Genomic DNA, 3,923 nt, shown 5'->3' on the forward strand with positions numbered 1-3,923 from the left:
AAAAGAAATGTAAGTGTAAAGCCCTAAGTTATGCATTACAATATGTTAATGCATCTGAACTGATAGTCAAAACATACTTACAAAGCCAAAGATCCTCAGTGCTTGTGGCTCTTAAAAGAGCCTTTGGGCTGTAGTTAGCTCCTGATGACACAGGGAAAAGAGAAAAAGAAGAAACATTATTTTTCGTCAATGATTCATGGGTAATGACTATATGAAGATGTTAAATCACAGATCTGGGATCACTTACACAATCAGATGACAATCAACACTGAAAAAAGGGAGAAGAAAATCAGTTTTACCAATAATCAGCATAGAATATCTAAAATATTTTGCAATGAATATTTTTTCAATTAATCTATTGGTCTGCCTTTACATTGCTTTAAAAGCGTTACTATTTTAACATATTTCTGTCATATTTCTGTCACGTGCAGAGTGAATAGCACGGTGAACCAGACAGTTTGCAGCATTCAATTGGCTGTCGGTCCAATAAACCTCTTACATCGTGTCTAGACTTTGTTGATGAGAGGATTCGCGAGCCTGCATAATTCGGCACTGAATTAAAATGGCGTTGTGAGCAGTGAGTAGATTCTGACTAACTTGAACACCTTTGATAGGTCATTGCGTTCAAGAGACCAGACAACTAACGTTATGTCTGTGAATGGCTACATTGATGCTCACCGCTGCAAAATGCGTTGTAAGATTCATTTGCCATTCACCAGAGAGTGAACACAAATAAGCACTAATATACACTGGAGCTGGAGCGCTTGCCAAATCTGTTGCGCCAATACATTATTTCAGTATCAATTGAGTGTGCTCTTGCTTGCGGTGGACTGCGGGAGAGAGACTGCGAGAGAGTGCGTTTGAGAATTCGCGCCAACGTTACTTTAAATAGCCTAACGTCACACACATTTAACGGCATTCATTTAAATGACGAGTAAAATATACCATAACTGGTCTTAAAAAATACGGAAAACCATTGTGAAAATACTACATTGGGTCCATCTAAAAGCAGTCAGTCAACTGTATGACATAATGGGATATGAAAGCGGCAGTTTTTGAGGAAAACTAATAGTTCCTTCAGACTGTCCTGTTAATAATAGCCTATTAGATTGTATTATTTACTTTCTTCATAAATTTAGCTATATTTAATTGATATTGGTAATGGTTTACGTTGTAAAAGTAACTTATAAAATAAATTTGTTAAGTAAAAAGTACTTACCTCAGAAAAACTCGCAGCTGGCTTCTAGTAGCGATCCACTCTGACAGACGTCAGTTTTGCGCGCACTCGACACGTCACACAAACATCAGTTTACATTCTGCCAGGTTGTTGCGCGGGCTTTGCACGTGAGCAACAATTTAAAATTTGTGAGGTCTAAGCAAAGTTATTATTATTATTATTATTATTGTTGTTATTTAAATATCACCACACCTGTGCTCTTATACCTGGCATGAAAATAAAACAAAAAATGCCTAATTTGCCTGTATGGGAACCAGCTGTCGATTACTATTATTATTAGGGCCCGAGCACCGATGGTGAGAGGACCCTATTGTTTCTGCTCCGTTTATTATTATTATTATTATTGTTGTTGTTGTTGTTGTTTTTTATTGGAGAAAATGCTACTATTAAAATTAACATCCAGTGTGTGAAATGAGAATAATTTTATGATTTTCATCTGCAGAACAAGACGGAAAAAACTATAAAACATTATCATATGACATTTTAATAGGCCTAAAACATTAATACAATATGCATATAGCCCTATGAGTAATACAAGTTGTGGACACAATGACAAAGGCAATTTGCATACAAAAAGGCATACAACTTAATTGTATGTATAGATATCTGTCTTCTTCATTTACAGTAGCACTACTGCTTTTGCGTAAACAGTAAAGTACTGTAAATGACCATATACAGTAAGTTACTGTAAAATTCATACAAAATACCCACAATGCAGTGCATATTACAGTAGTTTACCGTAAATAATATAAATGGTATTTTACTGGGCTTTTTTGCGGTAAGTTACTGTAAAATTACGGCAAAGTCTAACAGTGTAGTTCTTCCATAAACATAGCACATACAACGGCACCGAAACCGTGACTCTAAAAGCGTGAAACAAACCGAACTGTGAAAAAGTTGAACTGTTCCACCCTAATATTTACGCTTTCATTCAAAGCGAATTACAATAGATAAAATCTATTAAAAAATAAATAATAAATGAAAAAAACAAAAGCGCGGTTGGACAATTCAGCTTTTGAGTCAGAGCAGGATCCTTCAGGTAAATTTAAGCTATTAGCAAAAAACTAAACATGCTGGCTATACTCTTAGAAAATATGTGCTTTTATGATTTATAAGGTCATCAGTAGTAGGACTGTGATCATTGGGACATACAATTGATGTCTGCATAATTAATATAGATTATTGAAAGTGCTTATTTCATATTGCAGAGAAACTCAATGTGCAGAGTGAGAGTGCTTTAAGCTAATCAGACGCGTGTTTCTGTCATATTTCTTCTGAACAGAAGAGAAACAGATCTATAGGTTTATAATCACTGATATTCCGTTATGAACAAAACAATTTTTGACCCTGACGTTAACCTTCTGACCTGGAGTCAGTCGACTTATTTATAATCATTATAAAACGCATCGAAACGAATATGTTTATAACTCTGCATATGATAAGATATGAGCAGCCTTTGACTGACAGCAGAACAAAAACAAAACAACCTGACGTCATCGGGACCCACGTGACCCGCGCGCGCTCACAGCGGCTCCTCTTCAAAGAGACATTAAATATATATTCTGCAACTATTTACTTTATTAGGAAAATAAATACCATATACACTAAATAATCGTGTGTTTTTGGAACGAACTGAAACAAAACCGCATTGAAAACTTTTTCTTAAATGACAGGATTAATGTTAATATCGCTGTTCAATATACCGCTTGCTCCTGTGGAATTGCACAACAACAGTAATAACAATACACAAAAATATTAGATTTTACCAGAGTAATCTTGACTGAATTTTGCCCTTTTCTCACACATAAAACATTAATTTAAGGAGCAAACATTTTACGTTGTTAAAAGTATTTAAAAACTTTCAATGTCACATTATCATGAATAAATAGTCAATTGAAAATTATAATTTAAATAAAAACCATAAAATAAAAAAACTAAACCATAAATATTAATCCTTTAATCAGCGGACACCGTGGCGGTCGTGCACGCGGATGCCCCGCCCCGCCCTGTGCGTGCGCGCTCAGGCGTGGCGTGCGCCGTGACGCAGCCGGTCCGCTGCGCGAGGAAGTGGCGCTGTTGTTTGAGCGACGGGACCGTGTCTCTGTGTCTCGTGGCTCGATCTGAAGAGGTTTAACGTGTCTCGGTGAGTTCTGCCGCTCATGCAGCGTTCCGCAGCGCTCTCTCTATTCCCGCGCTTCAAAACCGCGCAGAGAGAGCGCGGCGCGCTGCTTTTGGCGGGTTTGTCTGTTTGAACTGTGTCTGTCTGCAGCTGTAGGCCGCGCGGCGCGGGAATCTCCATCTCCCGGTTTGGCGCGTTATAACGGGTTTATTCCGCGAGCAGCGGAGTGTGTGGCGGGTAACGGGTGTCACGTGTGAGCTACGGATCGATAACGACCCGTTACAGGCGCTAATACACACACAGACACGCGCGTTAGCATTGCTGCTGCTAGCCTCATGCTCGAGGGGGGCGGATCTCCGACACGAGCGTGTGTGTGTGTGTGTGTGTGTGTGAGAGTGAGTGATGAGAGATGAGAGAGAGTGTGTGATTAGTGAGTGTGTGTGTACGCCGTTTATCAGTGTGCTTGAGTGTGTTGTGTGCATGTGAATGTTTGTGCACGTGCTTTATGTGTGTGTGTGATAAGTGAGTGATTGTGTGTGTGTGTGTGTGTGTGTGTGTGTGTGTATA

The 3,923-nt window shown here is 38.8% G+C and overlaps 1 protein-coding gene across 1 annotated transcript in view; it reads left to right on the plus strand.

Annotated features, from left to right (window-relative positions):
* Nucleotides 1–3,254: 3,254 nt before the first annotated feature.
* Nucleotides 3,255–3,923, plus strand: part of LOC132111864 (heterogeneous nuclear ribonucleoprotein R-like) — a 12,860-nt gene continuing 12,191 nt past the window's right edge. The window contains exon 1 of the mRNA XM_059519503.1: nt 3,255–3,380. The gene's annotated coding sequence lies outside the window, so the exon portion shown is untranslated. The remainder of the gene's footprint in view (nt 3,381–3,923) is intronic.

This window comes from Carassius carassius, chromosome 31 (genome assembly GCF_963082965.1).
Source record: "Carassius carassius chromosome 31, fCarCar2.1, whole genome shotgun sequence".
Lineage (NCBI taxonomy): Eukaryota > Metazoa > Chordata > Actinopteri > Cypriniformes > Cyprinidae > Carassius > Carassius carassius.